This window comes from Bos javanicus, chromosome 25, assembly GCF_032452875.1.
Source record: "Bos javanicus breed banteng chromosome 25, ARS-OSU_banteng_1.0, whole genome shotgun sequence".
In the NCBI taxonomy this organism is placed as follows: Eukaryota; Metazoa; Chordata; class Mammalia; order Artiodactyla; family Bovidae; genus Bos; species Bos javanicus.
Window position 1 is genome coordinate 42,487,757 of NC_083892.1, and position 10,227 is coordinate 42,497,983.

Below are 10,227 nucleotides of genomic sequence, written 5' to 3' on the forward strand. Positions count from 1 at the left end.
CAGGGCCCCAGAAAGCTCCATTCCCATCCTAGGAATACTGTTCTATCATCCCAGGGGTGTTTGCCCCTCCAGGGTGGACAGGGAGCAGAATGGAGCCTCCCTTTCTAGGCTGATATTCCCAGCAGCAAGACAGCAGGAGAAGAAGAGCCAGGTTCTTTCACCTAGAAAATAGTCAACAAGTTGCACAAATTGTTTTCCCTCCATCCTGGAAGGAGAGCTTGTCTCATAAGCATCCCAGCTTCAGAGGATGATGGGAATGTCTGTAGTCTCGGGCAGCCATGTGCTCAGTTCAAAACTGAGTGTGCAATCACCCTAGGAGAGAAGTGACCAGACTCCTAGGAGCCAAATGGGCATGTCTGCCATGTTCCCTCTACTCATACCCTTCCCAGAGCTCTTGCTGTATGAGAGTTTGTCCTTCAAATTGCATCCATTCACATTTCAGGAATGGGCTGAAAATCATGAGTTCATGGGTGGTTCTCATTAGATTTGCTGGTAGGCCATTGATTGAACTCCACTGCTAACTCACAGCGTGTCTCTGGCCAGAGGTGGCGCTGGGGCAGGCAGTGTGGGCGAAGAATAATAAGGTACCCAGTGGGAGCACCAAGGTGTCAGCAGAGGCATCAAATCACAGGGGAAAGGAAAACACGGGGATACACTTGGGGTCAACACCCACATAGTGTTGTAGGAAAATAACTACAATTAAGTAATTACTTCCCTGATGGTTCAGATGGTAAAGAGTCTGCCTGCAGTGCAGGAGACCCAGGCTTGATCCCCAGGTGGAGAAGATGTCCTGGAGAGAGGAGTGGCTCCCACTGCAGTATTCTTGCCTGGAGAACCCCGTGGACAGAGGAGCATGGCAGACTATAGTACATAGTGTTGCAGTTAGACCTGACTGAAGCGACAGCATGTACGCACACAGATACCTTAACAAGAAGACTAGTGAAGACCAGAGACATCAGAAGAACCTAGACCTTTGAAGAGCTTCGAGAGTGCCCCATGCCCAAGATGTAAATGGAGAGTACATGGAAGGCGCCGACTACAGCTCCCCCTACGGCTCCTCTTGTCTGTCTCCCCCATTAGTAGGTCAAGAATGAACCAGGGGACCCTGAGTGGGCAAAGCAGAAGCCCGAGGGCAGGACCCACCCTCCCTGGCCAACCCCCTTCCTTCTGTCTCCACAGCCCAGGGGCCTCAGCCACTTGTGCTCCATGCCACACACCCGTGTAAACAGGTGTTATCACTTCTCCTAAAGAGTGAAGCACACTGGCGGAGAACTAGCACCTCCCAAACAGTGACACCCAACTTTAGACTAATGTGAAATTTAGGAAAATACAAATTGGTGTTAAAACAGCCTATAACATAGCTTTTATTTTCACCAATGCCTGCATTATACAATTAGTCATAAGTAATCTTGTTCTAAACATAGGCTTTTAATTTAGAAATAATGCTGTTTTCTACTTTTTCAAAAATGTACCTTTGCAGCCAATGTTCAATTCCTCTCATGTCTTCTTAACCAAAGCAGACTTTTTTTTTTTTGCATCTTCAGAGACCCTGTCAGAGTGTTTCCTGAAGGTTAGGTGAGAGTTTCCCGGGTCACAGTCATCCCTTCTCCTGTTGCCAATCCCTTCTCCTGTGCCAATCAGCACGGGTGTTTTTTTTTTAACCATAAACGCTGGTTCTGAGAGCACTCGCTGAGTGACTGGCTCGCATAGACACGGAGCACTTTGTCCCCATCAGCGTCTGTGGCTGGTGTGGCCACTTGGAAGCAGCCTGGCGTCCCGGGCCTCACGCTGGGCGAGCCACCCTGCTGGCCCCTTCCCTCACCGCTTCCACCCCCAGGATCCCAGGGCGTTAGACCCTCGGGGCCGCTCTGCACTCCTACCTGACCCCTCACGGGTATGGTCAAGTCATCCTTGTGCCGGTCCAGGAGGAAGGAGGTTCTGTCACAGCCCAGGGAGACCCACGGGGGGGGGGGGCCCATCCCCTCAGAGGCTCAGGACTCCTCACGGAGGTGTAGGGGGATCTTGGCAGCTGGAGGAGCCTCAGCGCCTGCCCTCTGGGTTCTCACCCGCTGAACAAAGACTGCAAATGCCTCTGGAAGTGGGGTGGCTGTGGGGCAGGTGAGACTCGAGTGGGTCCAGTGTGGAGGGCAGGGGTTTCTAAGTTGCAAAGCACAGGCCAAGTCTTTTCTGAGCTGGAAGTATGGACCGCTCAGAACCTGCCCACCAAATGGAGGGATTGGTTGCCATCCTTGTTGAGGCAGTCTGAGCGTGGGCTGGAAAGGAATCTCCAGGCACAGCATTTCAGAAGGCAGTGGGTTGATTACAAACAAAGAGATAATGTGGGCACTGCCAGCACAGTGGGCTGACCTCCTGGCAGACCAGGGAGATTTGGCAGTTTTTGTGGGTTTAATAACCAATTTTTATGGCCTCAAGACAAAGAAAATTCCTGCTGTAGGGCTGGCATCAGGTGATTGATTATGGTGCTATGGGGTGTTTACTGGAGTGGGCATCTTTGCCTAATTGGGAGTCAGGAAGCTTGTTAGTGATGATTGGGGGTTTTGGCAATGGTTACAAAGGGCTGAGTTACCTTCAGAAGTGTCGTTGGTCCTGGGCTCGGCTTCTGTGGCCTTGGACAGGACTCACCAGTCCTGAGTGTAGGTTTCTTAGAGAGAAATGAGATGGTGGAGAAGGAGAGCTCCTGGTGAGAGCCTGGCATCCATCCTTCTTGATCTCAGCACAGGAGCTGCGGGTTTCTGTGTGTACAGCTGTCCCCAGGTCAGAGCAGCTGCCTTCTGTGGGCCTGATGGTCAATCCTGATTACGTAAGACAGATGCAAAATGAGAGTTAAGACCTTCGTCAGGTTGTCCTCTGACCCCTTCATTCACAGCCTGGAACAGTGCTTCGTGACACCTGCTGTCCCCACTACACACTGAGGGCTCCCTCCCCAGAGCACGTTCATGGAGGCCCACTTTGTTCCTGGCCCATTCCAGACACGGGCTCAGCTGTAGGTCAAGCAGGAGGCTGCAGACCCCAATTCTTATATGAAACTAACAGGCTCAGAGACAGAAAAAATAAAATGCATGCAAAGTCCAATGGTAATACGTATCTTGGGGAAAAATAAAATCAGGAAGTTTAGGTGAATTTCAGAATGTGTTTAGAGAGTAATCAATGGGGATGGCAGAGTGTTCTGAGCTGGGAGTGCAGCAAGTGCCAAGACCCTGAGGCCACAGTGGAAAGCATGTTCAGGGTTTTAATAGTGTGGATTCTTTGATTTTTCTTGAGTCTATTTTCCTTTCTCTTTTCTAGCTCATTAATATAAACCTGGGCACCAGTTTCTTGAATTCAGCATATTATATTGTGGTGAGTCAAAGTGAAAGCTTCAGTGATTTTGGATCAAGTGAGCACCTGTTTATTGAGTGGTCTCTCTGGGCCCGGCACTCTGGGAGTAACCAGGAGGCTGTGGAATGGACATGAAGGTCTCCCCCTTGATGACCTTGGTCAATGAATTTCCACCATGTCCTGAAGCCCCTTTTACTCCACTTTCTCCCCACCTCACCTGGGTCATGAATTCTGGTCCAAATGCTCTCATATATTTATCCTCTGTAATTCCTTCCAGATGTTTCTAACCAAAGATCCACCAAACTGCTCAAAGGCAATGCAGCCCCAAATGAGTCCACCCTTTAAGGGTAGCCACTAATCACCCTGCCCTCAAGTCCCAGGAGTGGCATCTGCCTCATCACAGCCAAGCACCTACCACCGTGATCCCACCACTGCAGGGCTCCCCACTGTTCTCTCCAGCCTCAGACTGCACACTGACCTTCACCTCTTCACCAAGCCACTCCCCTCAAGCAGAGGGCAATCGCACACAGAACACCATGTGTGGTCATTGCCCGTAAAGAGGAGCTATGCCAGAGCAGAGGGCAGAAAGGTTTCCCTGAGCAGGTAGAGACAGGCCAGTGTGGCAGCAAAGTTCACACAAGGGTTGAGGCCGGCAGCACACTGCAGCCCCTTCCCCCAGTTCCCCAGGGGGAGCTGTGATCTCAGGCTACCGTCTTGGTGGGCTGCCTCCTGTGTTAGAGGGATGCCCCATTCATTCACTCATCTTGTGTTTTGTCTTTGCACCCAGTGCCAAGCTTCAGCTAGATAACTAACTCACCCTTAGAGACCCAGTTCAGAAGTTGCCCACTCCATGAAGACTTGCTGATGGCCACCCCTTCTTCTTGGTGCATCTGGGCTCATCTGAAACTCCCCAGGGCTCTGATCATGCTTGATTACCTCTCCAGCCTGTGAGATCTGTGAGGAAGGAACTCAAACTGTGATGATGCCTCAATGAGCAGTAAAAGAAACACACCGCATGTGAGTTCATCAAAGGTCTCTTTCTTCTCTTCCCTCTTTCTGGGACCAGGAGCTGAGGGGCCGTGTCTCACCCTCACCTCATCTGACACTTTAGTAGTTAGCAGGATTTTTATTTTCAATTGAATAAAGAAAGTTCATGACTGTACGTCCTTGAGAAACAAATGGCAGGACTCCTTCCAGATACCTGAGCCAAAAGATGACATCCTGGGAACATAAGCTGTCTGGGCCCCTGGGCAGCAGGAAGTGGGGACACAGAAACAGTCTTTACCCTCTGCCACCAGGACACGCTTGCTCCCTCTTTGGACTTAACCAACATACCTCATTACAATTAGCTGACTACAGCTGTAATTCAAGGTCTCTCCTTGGATGGTCTGTCTTTTGGAGACAGATTTAGAGGTCACCAGACCTCAATTCTCAGAGAAGGCAATGGCACCCCACTCCAGTACTCTTGCCCGGAAAATCTCATGGGTGGAGGATCCTGGTGGGCTGCAGTCCACGGGGTTACTAAGATTTGGGCATGACTAAGTGACTTCACTTTCACTTTTTACTTTCATACATTGGAGAAGGAAATGGCAACCCACTCTAGTGTTCTTGCCTGGAGAGTCTCAGGGACAGGGGAGCCTGGTGGGCTGACGTCTATGGGGTCGCATAGAGTCGGACACGACTGAAGTGACTTAGCAGCAGAAGCAGAAATTCAACTTACCCAAATCTGGAAACACTATTTTAGACAGACATTCCTAAAATATAATTATTCTTAATAGTTTATATCTCATTTACATTTTTTACGAGTTTTTTTTTTCTACAGGTACTTTCCTTGTTGACAAACTTGTAACAGATATAACAATATAACAATATTTAACTTATAATAAACCTAGGCACAATGAAAATATTAAGCTTAATGTTAACGACTCTTAGACATGTCTATATTAGATTAGCAAAGAAACATTAATACTAGATATTTCATATTGAATATTTCCCAGTTCACGTGAATCTGATATTCTTTTAGGTTAATTTCTCTTGTATTTAGAATTGTCTGATTTGTAAGTACTTATTTTTCTTTGAAGTGAAGTGAAATGAAGTCGCTCAGTTGTGTCCAACTCTTTTCAACCCCATGGACTGTAGTCTAACAGGCTTCTCTGTCCATGGGATTTTCCAGGCAAGAATACTGGAGTGGGTTACCATTTCCTTCTCCAGGAGATCTTCCCGACCCAGGGATTGAACCCGGGTCTCCTGCATTGTAGGCAGATGCTTTACCATCTGAGCTACCAGGGAAATGTGACCCTCAAATCTATGGCCAGCTGGCTTTCAACCAGCATCCTGAAAGGATAGTCTTTTCAACAAGTGGTGGTGGAACAACTAGAGAGCCGGTAAGTGAAACCAACCAACCAACTCCCCCAACCCTTCCTTTAAGAATTTTTATTCTTCAACTTTTCTTTAGGCCAATTAAATTAGAACTCATTTACCATTTTGGCAATATTATTAAAACAAACAAACAAAAGACACACACTGAGACAGATAAATTGAGACAGACAGAAATCTCATAGTTTTCCACTTGACATTTAAAATGTCTCTTTGACCACCCCACCCCCCCACCCATTTTTTTGAAGTTCTAATTTGCCCAAGGCTGAGGTCTCAGGCAAAGTGGGCTGTGTATTTCAGGGACATGAAAAGGGTTAACTTCAAGCTTTTCCCTAGGCAGTCTTTTTAACAAACTTGTTGTTTTTAATTGCATATGCAAAAAGAACTGGTTCTGCAATTTCCAAGAAAAATTTTTTTCAGTTTAACCAATTTTCTCCAGAGTCTAAAGAACATCATGGCCATCCTGTGTCAGAAAGTCACCTTTCCTTTCTGTAGTCATAGTTTTATATCTAAATTATAGGCCAAATGGTGCTCAAATTGACTCTGGTATCAGGGGCAGATCAGCTGATAAAAATCGTGGATTGTCCCTCTGGTTGGGAGGTCTTTGTCCCATGAGAAGGATCTGAAGGGTTAAGGGAATTTGCAGGAGTGGGGGAAGCTTGGTCCTTTCCCACCCTGAGAAACAGGAGTAGGTACAAGGGAATTCTTTAGGATGTTCAGGGGTGGGGGAAGTTGGTTCCCTCCCCACCTGAGAGATAAGCATAGTTAGAAGGGGATCTTCAGAATGTTAGGAGAGCTTTTGATCCTTTAGGCTTTTGAATATAGGAGAAAGACCTGGACCGAAGGGAACCTCAGAATCCTCTCCAAGAGATCATGTGGGCATGAAAGGTCGAGTAGGGGTCATCTAGGAAACCTGATGGAGAGAGACAGAGGGGGACAAGAAGGCAACAGGAAGGCAACAGGAAGACATGTGGCATGAGTCCCTGAGACCCGGATTCCAACTGAGGGCCCCAAAGGACTGAAAGTAAGGAGATTCTGAGTTCTCTCACTGCTTTGGGCAAAAGCTAGTGTGCCTTTCAGAGGCCATTTTTGGGGTTCCCCACAGCACAGGAGTGTGGCCGGGAGGAGCTACCTCATGTCCAAGGTCAGGGGCAGCAGCTGAGAGGAGCTACCTCACATCCGAGGTAAGGAGCAGCGGCTGTGCTTTGCTGGAGCTGCCGTGAAGAGATACTCCACGTCCAAGGTAAGAGAAACCCAAGTAAGATGGCAGGCACTGAGATAGGGCACCAGAGGGCAGACAGATGGAAACCACATTCACAGACAGCTAGCCAATGTGATCACATGGACCACAGCTTGTCTAACTCAATGAAACTAAGCCATGCCCTGTGGGGCCACCCAAGATGGACAGGTCATGGTGGAGAGGTCCACTGGAGAAGGGAATGGCAAACCACTCAGGATTCTTGCCTTGAGGACGCCATGAACAGTATGAAAAGGCAAAAAGATAGGACACTGAAAGATGAACTTCCCAGGTGCCCAATATGCTACTGGAGATGAGTGGAGAAATAACTCCAGAAAGAATGAAGGGATGGAGCCAAAGCAAAAACAACACCCAGTTGTGGATGGAAATGGTCTTAGAAGCAAGGTTTGATGCTGTAAAGAGCAATATTGCATAGGAACCTGGAATGTTAGGTCCATGACTCAAGGTACATTGGAAGTGGTCAAACAGGAGATGGCAAGAGCGAACATCAAGTTGGACTATAGAGAAAGCTGAGCACCGAAGACTTGATGCTTTTGAACTGTGGTATTGGAGAAGACTCTTGAGAGTCCCTTGGACTGCAAGGAGATCCAACCAGTCCATTCTAAAGGAGATCAGTCCTGGGTGTTCATTGGAAGGACCGATGTTGAAGCTGAAATTCCAATACTTTGGCCACCTGATGGGAAAAGCCCCTGATGCTGGGAGAGATTGAGGGCAGGAAGAGAAGGGGACAACAGAGGATGAGATGGTTGGATGACATCACCAACTCAATGGACATGAGTTGAGTAAGCTCCGGGAGTTGGTGATGGGCAGGGAGGCCTGGCGTGCTGTAGTCCATGGGGTCACAAAGAGTCGGACACGACTGAGCAACTGAACTGAACTGAGTTTATATTTGGGCCAGGCCTTTTGCAGGGCTAAATTTTCCAGTTTCTGAGAATGTAGCCAATGGGTGAGTCTGAGAGAGGCTCCCAGGATGTACCAGAGCTCACTCTTAGCCTATCTGCCATAGAATGGGCTACTGAGAGTCACCGGCTGACAGAAAGGTGTTCCTTTTGTCCCATTGATCTCCTCATGTGACTAATGCACGCAAATGGCTGAGGGACCCAACAGTCTCGTCTGACAGTGAGAGGTGATCCGTAAGAACCGTGCAGCTAGGGCACCGAATGACCTGGGCAGAGATAGATTCCACACTTTTCACAAGTGCATGGGGAACATTCTCCAAATTGACCATATGTTAGGCCAGAAAATAAGTCTACTATCAGTTCAGTTCAGTTCAGTTGCTCAGTCGTGTCCAACTCTTTGTGACCCCATGAATTGCAGCATGCCAGGCCTCCCTGTCCATCACCAACTCCCACTCAGACTCATGTCCATCGAGTTGGTGATACCATCCAGCCATCTCATCCTCTGTCGTCACCTTCTCCTGCCCCCAATCCCTCCAATAGACTCAAATCATACAAAGGAACTTTTTCCTGTCACAATGCAATGAAATAAAAATTAATAGTAGAAGGAAAAGTGGGAAAATCCACTTTTATGTGAAGATTAAACACTCTCTTAAATAACCAGCAGGCTAAAAAATAATAATAAAAAGGAACTTAGAAAATACCTGAAGACAAATCGAAATATAAATGGAACATGCCAACATGTATGGGATTCTGCAAAAACATCACCAACAATGAAATGTAAAGCTGTGAATGAAAACATTAAAAAGAAAGCTCAAATAAGCGACCTGTCTTTACACCTAGGCAGAAAAGGGAGAGCAAACCAAACTCAAAGCTAGAAAAAGGAATGAAAATAGTAAATATTGGCTCTCAGATAAATATACAGAAGAGGAAAACCAAAGAAATCAATTTTAAACAAAAGTTACTTCAAACAGGTCAACAGAAGTAACAAATCTTTAGCTATACCGACTAAGAAAAAAGACAACTAAAATCAGTAACAAATAGGAAACATAACTACTGATATCAGAAAGTAGCACAGCAAGGGAGAACTCTGAGCAGCTGAGCGCTGTAAGATTGGATAACCTGATGAAATTCTGTTATTTAAGCCTCAGTCTGTGGTATTCTATTCTGGCAACCCTAGCAAACTAGCACAGCTTTATCCTCTTTCTTGCAAATAAAAGTTATGAAAACAGTGCCCAAACCCACAAAGTATATAAAGTATCCTAAAGGAGGAAAAGAGAAAAGGATGAACTACCTAGGGTGTTGAGAAAAAGCTTTTTCTTGGTTTCTTACCAAAGTTAAAATAAGAACGTCAAAACCAACTGAAAAGACTCATGAATAGACATTTTAGAGAAGCCAAACAACAACCGTGGTAGGACAACCAGAAAGTCATTCAGTTGGTAAAAACAGTAAAATAATATAGTAAAATAAAAACAGTAAAATGCATTTTATTTGGAGGTTTTTAAAAAATTCAATTTATTGAAAATTCCAAAGAGGTTATAAAACAGGTACATGATTCAAGATACTGAAAATATGCTTTGCCTTAATCTGTGCCTCCTGTCATTTAGCCTGTGTGTCCAGGGCCATCTGGCCTCCATAGGTAGTATTTTGTTTCTTACAGGTCCTTCTAGAGTTCCTTGTAAGCAAACATGAAAATATATTTCTCCTTCATGCCCCAATTCAAAACACAAATAGTGGTATATTAAGCATGATGTTTTGTTACATGTTCCTTTTATTTATTTGACAATGTCTTGGAAGTTGTCCTCTATCAGGACATAATTTCCTGCAGAGCAGTGCACTGAGTGAATGATGTAGTAGTATAATCCTTCTTGGCCATCCACATTGGGATGAACACTGATATGCAGCAATCTGTTTATATTACAAACAATGCTGCAATGGAGAACTGACCTGTGCTCTTCTGCTGCTAGCAAGTGTAGGATATATTTCTAAAGGATTTGTAACCTGGAGTATTTGTAACTGAGAGAGCATTTGATAAGATGCTACCAGTAAGAACCTTCTGAGCCATCAATGAGCCTTTGTCTTTAAACTGCAACTTCTCTATCACACCACTCCCCAACTTGTGTTTAAAACCGCTTTCCAATGCTTTCTAACATTCAGAAACCCTCTACAGTCTTTCCTATCATCAGCACTGCCCTTTATTCTCAGTGCAGTTACAACCTCACCGGGTACGTACCTGTTGTCTCCACTCTCCTCTGGGTCCATCACGCTCAACTCACTCCTTTAGAGCTGGAGCCAACATGGCCAGATAACTCCTTGAGTGTAGAGAAATGGGTCATGGATGATCTGATCCAGGGAGCC

General features: G+C 46.3%; 1 long non-coding RNA gene across 2 annotated transcripts; it reads right to left on the bottom strand.

Annotated features, from left to right (window-relative positions):
- Positions 1-117: 117 nt before the first annotated feature.
- Positions 118-4,471, bottom strand: LOC133237995 (uncharacterized). 2 transcript variants are annotated; one of them, XR_009733427.1, is made up of 3 exons: positions 4,157-4,471; positions 2,588-2,813; positions 118-161 (listed from the first exon to the last, which is right to left on the bottom strand). It is a non-coding gene; the product is annotated as an uncharacterized LOC133237995 (long non-coding RNA). The 2 variants fall into 2 exon arrangements; XR_009733426.1 differs by lacking the exon at positions 118-161 and adding an exon at positions 1,998-2,107 and having other exon boundaries at positions 4,157-4,460.
- Positions 4,472-10,227: the final 5,756 nt, after the last annotated feature.